We start from the raw sequence: 12,021 nt of genomic DNA, 5'->3' as shown, positions 1-12,021 counted from the left end.
AAGTACAAATGATTTCAGTTCCTTTCCACAGTTTCTGAGTTCAGGGGTTGGCAACATAGAGCCTGAGGGCCAGATCTGGCCCACAGAGCCATTTGATCCAGCCCGTGGAGCTGGGATTTATCTAACAAAATGGCTGGGCAGTGGGAAGAAGCAGCAGTGGGCCAGGTTGGGAACACCAGTCTTTCTGGGACCCAAGTTGGGTTGATTCATCCTGTAACTGAAACATTTGACCACTTAGTTTATTACTAAGGTGCCTGTAAGGATCCTTTCCTAGGCGTCTCTATTCAAGTTAGCAAGGTGACCATAGAAGATAGAAATTTTCTTGCTTTCCTCAGAATGGATTAAGAGTAAATTTGTTACTCTATGACTCTCAGATGATATCTCAGTTTCTGTATGATTCTTCATTACAGCTTAAAAAAAAAAAATCCTTCTATTGCTTTCAGGCCATTTTGCAACCAGTCAGACATTGACCTCTTGGCACAACCCCCATCTTCAGATGTTACTCTGCAGGCATGAAATCTGTATGTAGAGAGATTATCCTTCATTTTCTAAAAACTCTATACCAGCGTGTGCAGTTGGTCCAATGGAAGATAAAACCCTAAGAAATATTTGTCTCTTACCTAATTTCTGGACTGTCGCAGCTGCAACATCACTCTAACACTCCTGAATATATGGGCCTGGTTAGATTGTGTGTTCTAGGATGCTATAACATCTGTGATCACAGCTTATTAGAACCTATTTCTTTTTGGTACCAGGTGAGTAGGTGGATGCACTGTTCAGGACACCAGGGGATAGCAATATTTGTAATTCCTAGGAAAGTGAACTCCCAATAAACCACCAAATTACAAGTTATCCAACAAGCTTTTATTAACTCAGAAAATTTCTAATAGGTTTGTCGCATAGTTTTCAGAAATGGCAATCGCATGTAAAGCTGTTAATGTGAAAGATAGCAGTAACTTGAGATAGCTGGCTTAAATGGAAGACATTTTTTCTTGGATAAGATGTATTTAATGGCCAAATTGTGTTGTATGCCTTGAAAGGAACATGGACATCAGGAGGGCCAGAAAGAAGGGATTAAATACCATATTTGTCAAGATAGAAGAGAAAAACTTTGTTAAATTCTAAGTGGCAAGAAGAGTTTGTTTTTGAAGATTTAATATAGGTGAAAGTAATAGGATTTAGATGTGACTTAAATGTAGAGAGCAAGGAGGAATAGATAAGTCCAAAGACTTCTAAGCTGAAGGCCTAATTGGCAGAGGGAAGTGTCATTGCCAGTAGAGCCAGAGAATGGGAGTGGAGAGAGCTTGGAGGAAAGATAAGGAATTCAGTGTGGGCCATGTTAAGCTATAGCTGGCCTGGAAGATCCTGGAAGAGATATGTGAAAGAGAGATTATTGTAGGAAGACAAGTTTGAAGTGGTGATGCAAATTTGTCTTACAGGCATTATCTGTTTCTAGGGACATACCTCGACAAGTTCCATATTGTGCCATGGAGTGCCACAGAGAGAGACAGAGTATTTCTACATACCCACCACCCTAATAAGGCAGCTACATTGTTTGCAGTTCAGGTGAAAATGTGTGGAGTAGACATGGAATATATCTCACTGAAGCACTTCCTGATGTGGCAATGAGGTGGTTACACATGTGCTCCAAGAAACCTCCTACAGTCGAGAATCATAACACAACCTTTCACACCTGTCATCTGGTTATTAAAGAAAAGTATTGTTCATACGAGGAAAGGCTTTTGAGCCATCTGGTATTGAAACGAACACTGTATGACTGGAAATTGACTAAATTGGATTCCATAACTCTTCTCATCTGATATTTGAAAAATGTCCTCTCTTCTTTCAGTAGTTGCATTGTTTATTTTCACTGAGCACAAGCACCTCCCATGTAATGTGCTCTAATATTTAGGGTCTGAGCAGAGTTAGATCCTATAATCATGTCTCTTTACAAGCTTTTGAGCCCTTCTTGGGCATAGGGAGAGTCTGCTGGTGTTTGTGTACTCTCTTAAGTGCAATGGAAGCTTAAGCCAATATGCAAAATGCAGGTCTGTAGAAATGCAAATGCATAGCAAAGAAGATCAGAGGGGGTGGGAGTTAATGGACAGGAGACAGGTAAGTGGAGGGGGGACACAAAAGAGGGAATGTCAGCCAATGATAAAGCGTAACTGGTAAAATGTAGAGGTTACCTGTGGTTGCCAGATGGCAGGCAGGTTATAATGTGCCAAAAATCTAATGTCTACATTTGCTTCATGATTTTTTTGTATCCAGTAGTGAAGTTCATAGGCGTTTTGTAAATTCCCCTTGCGGATTAGAACTGGGAGATTAGAGAGAGAGAGTGGTTGTTTTGTGAGAAATGTGCACCCATAGGTAATTGGTATTTTTGTCTTTGATAGATTTTTGGGGTGCGTTCATTCCAGTGCATGGTTGTTTGGTTTCCCCTACATAGTTTGTATCAGACATGTAGTGCACTGGATGAGGGATTACATTTCTGGAGGTGCAGGTATAAGATCTAGGAATGGTGGTGGTTTTGTGGGGCACAGTTATTGTGAAAGTGCTGGAGATGTGGTGTTAGGTTTTACATTTCTTGTCCCGGCATGGTCTGGATCCACTTGATGTGCTTTGGACTATAAAAAGTTTGCTTCTGGTGATGAGGTTTAGTGCCCATTTTAAAGGCTAGGCTGGGTGGTTCTGGGAAGATCTCTTTAAGAATTGGGTCTTCCAGTATGGGTTGCAGTTGTTTGAGGATTCTCCACATAGGTTCCAGGGAAGGATGGTATGTCATAACTAATGGTGTGCAATTCATGGGGATTTTCTTTTTGTACTGTAGCAGTTCTTCACATGGTATCCAGGTGGCTCTTTCAAAAGTGTGATCTCTCTCTCAGGCAGTGTGTCCTTGTTGAGTGAAAGCCCTTTTGAGATTTGTGAAGTGATGATTGCGAGTGTTCTCAGTGCAAATTTGGTGGTAGTGGAGGGCTTGGCTGTATATTACAGCTTTCTTGGTATTGTTAGAGTGATTGTTGGCTTTGGTAGATATGTATGTTGGTCTTTGGGTTTCTTGTATGTGGTGGTTTGTATTTCACCATTCTGGAACTTGATCATGGTGTCTAAAAGGAAATTGCAAAAGGGCTTTCACCACAGGTAACCTCTCTACATTTTACCAGTTACATTTTATCACCGGTCAATATTCCCCTCTTTTGTGTCCTCCCCGCAGCCTACCTGTGTTTTGCCCATGAATCCCATCCCTTCTGATCTTCCCTGCTATGTATTTGCCATTTTCACAGACCTGCATTTTGCATATTGGCTTAAGCTTCTATTCCACCCAAAAGAGCACACAAACACCAGCAAACTCTCCTTATGCCTGAAGAAGGGTGTTTGTGCCCAAAAGCTTGTAAAGAACAGCTTTTCCAACTATTTAGTTGGTCTAATAAAAGATATCATATTTACCCAAAGAACCTTGTCTGCCTGTGTCCTTAGACCAATATGGACAGAACCAATAACCCAAAATAATGTAACACAACTTCTGAAAACTGTAGGCAGTTAGTTCCAGAATTCCAGGAAACAAAAAATGGGCAAAATGCACTTTAGTAGAAATTAGGAAATGCTAATCGAATCACTGTTAGAACATTCAGGAAATGGGTTCAGGTAGTGATTGCAGAATTAGAGTTGGAATTGGGTGTTACGGAGCATGCTCTGCTGGCAGTACAAATCAGTCTTTTGTGCCTGATTTTAGTGGAAGCAACATATACTGCAAGACTTCTCTCCTCCCCAACTCCAGCCAGCACCACCCTCTCATGCCAGCTGTACCTCTTGCCCACAGTCTAATCATGGAGGGGAAGGTTTTGCCCCTTGACAAGTCTTTCTGAAATTGTCTTCCTTTCCAGCTGGATAATGGACGCCCCTCTACAGGTATTTAGACATGGTTTGAAAATGAGGAGCCTGGTCAGCCAATATTAGCAAGAGAGTTTGCAGCCTTGTAGTTTGTTTCATTTGAGACTCAATCACATCTCCGAGTTCCATGTTTTTTACTTAAGTATGTTTCTACAAATATTTGGTGTTTAAATTTTATTTTAGTAAAAAAAAAAAAAAATCCACCTAAATCCTTTGTTCTGAATTTAAGTGCGAGTAGTGTATACTATTTATTATTCTGTTCTCTTATTCACAAGTTTTGACATCAAATCCTGGCGCTGCTATTTTTAAAAAGATTTTTTTTTAAATGATGGTGCTTGGAGGAGAATGTAAAAGGAGTCTTTTTTTGAAGATAAAAGAAACCAATCTCTCTTATGAGGGTTTGCTTAGGCTCTATGCATAACAAGTCAGCTTCAGCCACTAAAGTTTTGAACTTTATTTTTCTATTGATTCTTCAAAAATAAATCGGATAGCTTTTTATGGGCACAAAGATAAATCCTTTAATCCTTATCTGCGTTCGGGGGAGGGCGTGTTTCATCTTACATTGGCAGTTAGGCATTTTACCTTTGATTTGATTGCTGCCTTTGGTTGACACAGTCTTCTTTTGAAATACCTTTGAAGGGTGATCTGTCTGTGTAACGAAGACATTATAGCTTATTGAACACCACAAATAAACAGAATAAAGGAACATTTTTGTATTTGTATTTTATTGCTGTTTTTTTTCTTCCCAGAGACAATAAATTCTCAGGACTATCTCTTGCTAACCGCTTCCCTTACTTCTTGTGTCTGTAATGGAAGCCTCCAACTCACACTTGGAGTGATGTCCCAGGCTCTTCTTTACAGCTGTTGTGACACCAAAAATTGGCTATGTCTGTAGTAGAAGGAGTCCCTTTGTTCTATATTTTTGAAATTCAATACTTATAATTCATACACAGCATGGTAGCTTTAAAATGTTTTAAGCATTTTTGTGAAATTTGGATTAAAAGTGAATCTTAACCATAATGGAAGCTCTCGCCTCTAGCATAATATAGCAATAAATATATTATTACCAACAGAATGAATGTTGAAAATTAACCAAAAGTAGGAGCTAGCAAACACACACACATTTCCAAAGCCTAAATTAGAAAAACGAGTAACAAAATTAACTTAAAGGGCTCACTTTATTCAGCATGTATTCAGCAATTATTCAACATAGATACATTTTATTTAGAAAAAAATGACATTATTTTGACATTATATTGACATTAAGAAACATTTTTATTTAGAAAAAAATGACATTATATTGATATTTTCAATTCACTTCTAAGGCCTCATTCCTGCAAATGCTTACACGTATGCATATTTTTACAAGAGTAGTCCTGTAGACACTGTTAACAAGTTTAGGATTTTTATGTAATGAATGAACATGACATATTTTAAGAAATATATTGGAAAAGAGTGAGCTGATATCAACTGGGAGATTTCCCAATATGTGGGGGATAGCTTAGGAGAAAGAAAAAAGGAACCTATTAAGAAATTAGAAAGTATATAGTGAAAGTTGGGGGTCAGCATGATTAAATGGTTAAATATTGATGAGGAAGACCGAGCAGGAAGGCCAGATTTTCAGATAATATTTATGAAGCGTCAGGATCTACACAAAGCTTGCATGTATGGGTCCAAAGCAAAACTGAAGCCGTTTGTTCCTCTGTTTGGGTAGGATCGACTGTATATAAACTTTTGGTTTAACCCGTCTCTGCAAAAATTGCAAGATAGAAATAGAAAGTCAGTATGGCAGCAGAGAACAATCTGAGAATTTTAGGTTGGAGCACTTGCACTTGATTTTTTTGATTGAATACTTTAGCAGACATTTCATTAGCCTGTTAGTAAATTTGTCAAACAACAACAATACTTTTTCTTTCTTCTCACTGTAATAGAAATTTGGACTCAACAGTTTTTTTCAGAATCTGTGCTTTATAATTCTTTATGCTTCTAATGAGTAACATGGTAAAATCTGAACTCTGCTGAAGGCAATAAAAATTTTGCCATTGGCTTCCGCGAGGTGAGGGCTTCACTCGTGCAGTTACATAAGCTTATGCAAGCTAAGCAATAAACTATTAAATGATTCTTGATTTTTGTTCTTCCTCTTCTTCATAACCTGGTTCCCAGGAAGAAGGAGCTGCTTCTCACATCCTAAAGCAATTAACAATAAAGAGATGATGTGCCCTGCTTCTGTGAGTAATATGTAACTCTGTAAATGTCTTGGTTTTTCTCTCCCTCAAATGTGGAAGTTATTCCACAGTAACCTTTCCAAACTGCTCAAATATTCTTTAAGTATATATATAATAAACATATGTCCATACATTTATGTGCATGTGTGTGTGTCTATAATGCATAACATTTTCTGTATGTCTTCCTCTCATCTAATGTTGCTTTACAGAATTTTACTGGTAGGCTTGCAGTTTCCCTACAGTCACTGGAATGCAAGACATTTTTGGAGGATATTACCGAAAGTGAGGAGGCAGGTAGTCAATTTCGTGGGCCAAAAATGGGGCCAGATACTATTTTCATGGACTTAGGGCAGCAGGGGTTTCTTCCCCCGTCCCCAACAGACACGCTTCTGGCCAAGGGACCCTGGTGGCCACATCCTCACTACTGATTGATTGAGAGGGCTGTCTGTCATGTGGCCCTGCCTTTCATTGCTGATTGGCAGATAGGGGTGGGGCTGTGCAGTGGGAAGCCCTTTCAGCAAATCAGCAGCAAGGGTTGGGGGTGGCTGCCATCTTGGCTGCTCACCTTCACACCAGCAGCTCTCCCCACCCCCACTTCCTCCCTTGCAGTCTGTGCTGCTGCTGCTCCTTGAAGACTGCCAGCTCCCACTGGAGAGCCAGCATTTTACTTTTAGCCCTTTTAAAAAAAAATTTCAGGTTTTGTGGACAATGCCAGGTTTCGCAATTTCTTTGCAACCTGCAAAATCACGAATTGCATAGGTCCCCAGTTATAGGTATTGGGTTCTTTTAGAGGAAAAGGTGGCAGAAACCTCAATATCAGCAAAGCTCCGTTATAAGTGAAATTCTCTTATCAGAAGAAGTGCTTTGGACAGTGTAATTAATTTCACATGGAGAACTATTAATGATTATACTGGTAAAATCACTTGTTTGCTGATATAAGCTTCTGCTATAGTTGAAGGATTTGTCAGTGCAGTTATACTGGCTAACCGTTTACATCATAAGCAAGAACTAATTTTACAGCCATATAAATTAGGTCTGTGCAAAGTGTCAGTCCCTGATTCGATTTGGCGAAGATTTGGCCCGATTCAGTGGCTGAATCTCCACATCTGAATCAAATCAGAGGACCTTTTAATCTCTTTGAATCAAATTGGAAATCTCCGAATCAATTTGGAAAGATTCGGAGATTCGGACGTAGAAAAAACATTTATAGCTGTGTCTACATACCTCTAGGTAGCAGAGGCTCGTCAATGCTGTGATGCTGAGGCGCATGGAGTGTCCCACACAAGCACACAGGGCTCCCCAGTGCACTCGGCAGCAGACCTGGAAGTGGACCAGAAGCACTTACGGGCCACTTCCTTGTTTGCCACCAAGCACATGGAGGGCCCCACTGCACTCCTGTGGGACGCTCCATGTGCCCCAGCATCACAGCGTTTACAAACTGTGCCTGCTAACTCCAAGGCATGTAAAAAATAAAAAAAAACAACCCCAAAACAAAACAAACAACCCCCCCCCCCAAAAAAAAACAACAATAACAACAACAAACTAACTTTTAAATCTGTGTCTGTGTCCGAATCACTGATTCTCCAAATTGGCATTGAATCTTTGGATTCGGATTTGGCTGAATGGAATCGGGGACAGTGATCCAAATCAACAAATCGAATTACTGTCCCAAATTCAGGCCAAATCCAAATCGAAAAGGGCCTGCTTCACACATCCCTAATATAAATCCTTTGTGGACAGTTACTTAAGTTACTGTTGCCCCCCAAGGACCTATTCATGTTTTTTCTTCAGAGGGAAGTTACGCCTGATTAGGCACATCTCTAATATTCAGACACAAAATCTGTGGGACATAATTCAGTACCACCAGTATCCCATTTTGTTCCTTTACAATAATGAGAGGCATTGGAATGGCCAAATAAAAATACAAAACTGATATCAGTTTGAATCCTTACTCATAAGTTGAGTAGAACTACCTTAAATGCAATTTATTTTAAAAACACATTGTAGTTTGTGTAGTTTTAGCTTTGTTTCTATGCTGAAAGAGACTTTTAAATAGTCCTGTAGCAGGCTTCCAGTTATCAACTGTGAAGCATGGTCTTTGGAGTAAATGTATACTACTTTTATGTAGTCCTTCTCAATAGAAACACTTTCATTGAAGGTTTAAAGTCTAAAGAAATTGATGGCTTAGCCTCCAGACACAGTAGGTAAATCTTCTTTTTACTATGCAATTGGCAAGCTTTTTTCCAAGTGGTTTTTTTTTAATCACATAGTTGAGGACTGTGTCCTAATTGTGCAAAGTTATTATGTCATCTTTCAAATAGTTCTAACTTTCTCATGTTAATGTAATTACTGTTCACCTGTAGTTTAAAAGCTTTTTCCTACATGTCATCTTACTGGCTTGTAATTGTTGTTATGTATATAAAAAGTTAGTTAAAAATGGTATTCTGAGGTGAGAAATAGTAGAAATCATCCACTCAGCTGGAATCTTAAATTTGGTTTTAAGGCCTGTATAAAACCACCTTTTAAATTGTTGTGTCATATTATTTCCTATCAATAAATGTTACCTTCTTAATAACAATTACAATGGCTAGACGGGTAGACCAACTGATAGCCATATGTCTCAAGAAACCTTTTATGGTGGTCTTTTCAGACCAGGTAGCTCTTATACCACTTCTGTAATTTCTCCCTAAAATAAAAACTCCACAATCCACTTAAATATGCCACCTTCTACCTTAAACACATTTATTCTTTTAAACAACAAAATATGCCTATATTTTTATTTCTTACACTTGAATGGTAGGTATCAAATTGTCAGGGAGTCATAGCTTCTGCCCATCCTGTGCCATTTTATGACTATCTCCCTCCTTCCTTCCCATTCTTTTCCCATCTCTCGAATTTCCTTGGTCTCTAAACAGATCACAGTTATCTACAGTGTCGTCTTACCTAACTTCTCACTCTCCCAGAGATAAGGTTTTCAGCTTCCTAAGTAAACAACTCTATTTCAACATAACTGAATTCTCTTCCCGCAATCCCCAACTATTTTTCAACATCACAAGTTCACTTCTCATGATTCCAGTTTGGTCATCCATTCAGGATCTTTCAGACTTCTTCCCAGGGGAAATAGTTCAGAAATGACGTAACCAATCCCCCCAACCCTCCTTCCACTCCTAGGAACTCCCACTAAGCTTTCTCCTTGGTCCCCTTTTCAGCTGCACTATATCTTACCCACCAACACAAATTTAGTTGTCATCTCTATATAGATGTGTTTGTTTCTCTACTCCAGACCTCTTTCTTTCCTAACATTTTGGCCTGTTTCTGGTATCTCCTCATGTCAGGTCAAGCTTAACAGAACTAGCACGGAGCTCTTGATCTCCCTCTTCTTTCATATGTTTTCCAAGTCACTTTTGACAATATCATGGTCCTGCCTGTGACTCAGGCCTGTACCTTGGGCATCACCTCCAGCTTGCATGTCTAAATCTTGCAGATTCTTTCTCTAACATATCACCTTTTACATCCCTCCAAAATGCTAACATTCTTATCCAAGCACTCGTATCCCAAATATTATAGTATGTTGTTTTCTCTGGCTGTGACAGATGCAGTCTTGTTCTTACCCTGTCCATTCAAATACTGCTGCAAAGATCTTTCTCCTCCCTTATTATTCTGACCACAATATCTTTCCTTTGCCTCCCTCCTTTCACTATCACATCAAAAGTAATGTAGTCACACTATTATGACTCTTCATAGCATATCCACACCTTAACTGTTGTATTTTGTTCACGAGCAAAACTGTGATTCCCGCTTTTGATTGACCTGTGATTCAGACAAGCATCTTTTGGCTTTCTCCCATGCAACGACACATGTGGAGGTGGATCTCCCTGTAAATATGCGGAATGCTGTTATCATCCTTCTTCAAACCTCTTCTTTCTGTGATGCTTACAAAAAACTTGATGATAGTTAGGCTTTAGGGTACAAAGACAACCCTCTATCATATTGAGCAGTATTATCTCATTGTTTTCTTGTGTTCACTCATGTCACTATCCTATTGTTGGCTCTTGTCCTGTGCACAAATTAAGTTGCTTGGGGTAGGGACAGTCATTTTGTTCTGGTTTGTACATTGCTTAGCCCAGTGGGGTCTTAATCATGATTTAGGATGTCTAGGTCCTTCAGTAACACGAATAATACAATCATGTAGTCATATGGAAGATGCATGAAGAAGTCCCACAGGTCCAAAGCCCTTTCTCTGGAGCCCCTTCAGGCAGATACTTAGCAACTCTTGGCCAAATTTAAAATACAAGCTTTAGAGAGTTCATAAAACACTGCAAAGTAGTATTTCATCTCCCAAAGATTTAGCCTTAAATCAGTGTCCAGTAGGTTACAGCTCTCCATTTAAAGAAAAATACTAAGCTCCCCACCCAGCCTGTTATTTTCCTTTGCTCTTGGCAGGGTTTTTTCCAGATAGGATTATAGGTAGCTACAGGCATGATTAATATGATCTTTTCTTCACTTGCATATTGATGTTCTTTTAATTTGTAACTATCAGTTGTAGGAACTTTCTTCCTCCCCCTGCCCCATCACTTCCCTTTACTTCATTATAAAAATGCTCGTGTTTTATTGTAGACATATAAGGTAGAAGCAGTAAATCTAAAATAACATATATTCAGTCACTTCAGACACTTCTATGTCTTGGTTCCTTTATGGTATATCACAAAACGGTCATGCAAATGATGTCATTAAGGAGGGAAAACAATTTAGAGTTATATTTGTAGCAGCATGTCTTGAGAATTAGATCTACTGGGAAAACTTTACACATCTGTTATGTAGAAGTGTGTAGCAGCTTCTGAAACTTCAGTTGAGTTGCCTTCATAGATTGCAACTGACATGTCGAACCCAGTGGTGTCTGAGTGGGTGGGTGGATGTGTTATAAGCTCAATTTGCAGTTAAGGAACAAATTGTCCTTTTTCATTGAAGGAAGGTAAAAAAAAATAAGGTTAATATAAAAAGAGATAAGGGAAGACTGAGAGAATAAAGGTATGATGAAATAAAATACAATTTGGTTTTGCGCAGTATCTTTGGTACTGAAGATGCTATATAAATGCAGCATGTCCTTTCAAGTGCTTTGCAAACTAATTAATTAGTGCTAGCAGTGTGCCTGTGTGAACAAGCACCTCCAGGATTTTGTACACAGCCTGTTCTACTTTAAGCAGTGTGGCTCAGAGAGCAGAATACTCATTCCTGCCAAAGCCTGAAATCTGAGTGCTAATCCCACTTTAGCCACCAACTCAGTGACTTTCCCAAGGACATATATAATCTCAGGAAATGGGCATACCAAAAAGGTACTGCCAGACTTTACAGTGCATCAGCTGTTATGATCTTATGAAACACCACTGGGTTTGACAGGTCAATTGAGAGATGACAACCCAAGTGTGCACACTTACTCCATGGTAAAAAAATATATATATATGGTAGTTTGCCCCTCAGTGAAAGAGGTAGCCTACTGCAGTGTCAGAGCATGTACACAGGCAGCTAGTACAGAGCAGAAGGCAGGCGTAAAGCCTGCCCTGCTTTACCTCACACAAGCTTCTTCATGCGCCCATGATGTGTTGTTCTATCATGGGGATAACACTAACTTACTCTACACAACCTTCGCATGAGATTAAGTAATGTTTGTCTAATGCTTTGAAGATGATGGCCACGATTTTTATAAAGGGGTCAATAAATGGCCTAACAGCGTTCCATATTCAGAAGCTCTCACCTAAGTCAATAGCTGTGGCTACATGCTTGCTACTCTTGGAAAGTAAGGGTTTTAGGCAACATTTTAAATGTTGATATTGTCAGTCAGGTACCATATTATCCTATCTATCTTACCTATAGATAAGATATAATATTATCTTATCTATCTTAGCAT

General features: G+C 39.2%; 1 long non-coding RNA gene across 1 annotated transcript in view; it reads left to right on the top strand.

Moving 5' to 3' along the window:
* LOC112551975 overlaps positions 1-1,969 on the top strand; it is a 135,058-nt gene extending 133,089 nt beyond the window's left edge. Inside the window, exon 3 of the long non-coding RNA XR_003096335.1 lies at positions 1,457-1,969. This is a non-coding gene — a long non-coding RNA (uncharacterized LOC112551975). The remainder of the gene's footprint in view (positions 1-1,456) is intronic.
* Positions 1,970-12,021: the final 10,052 nt, after the last annotated feature.

The sequence above is a fragment of the Alligator sinensis genome, unplaced genomic scaffold, assembly GCF_000455745.1.
Source record: "Alligator sinensis unplaced genomic scaffold, ASM45574v1 scaffold281_4, whole genome shotgun sequence".
In the NCBI taxonomy this organism is placed as follows: Eukaryota; Metazoa; Chordata; order Crocodylia; family Alligatoridae; genus Alligator; species Alligator sinensis.
Note: the sequence above shows the minus strand (reverse complement) of the source record. Positions and strands in the feature narration are given on the sequence as shown.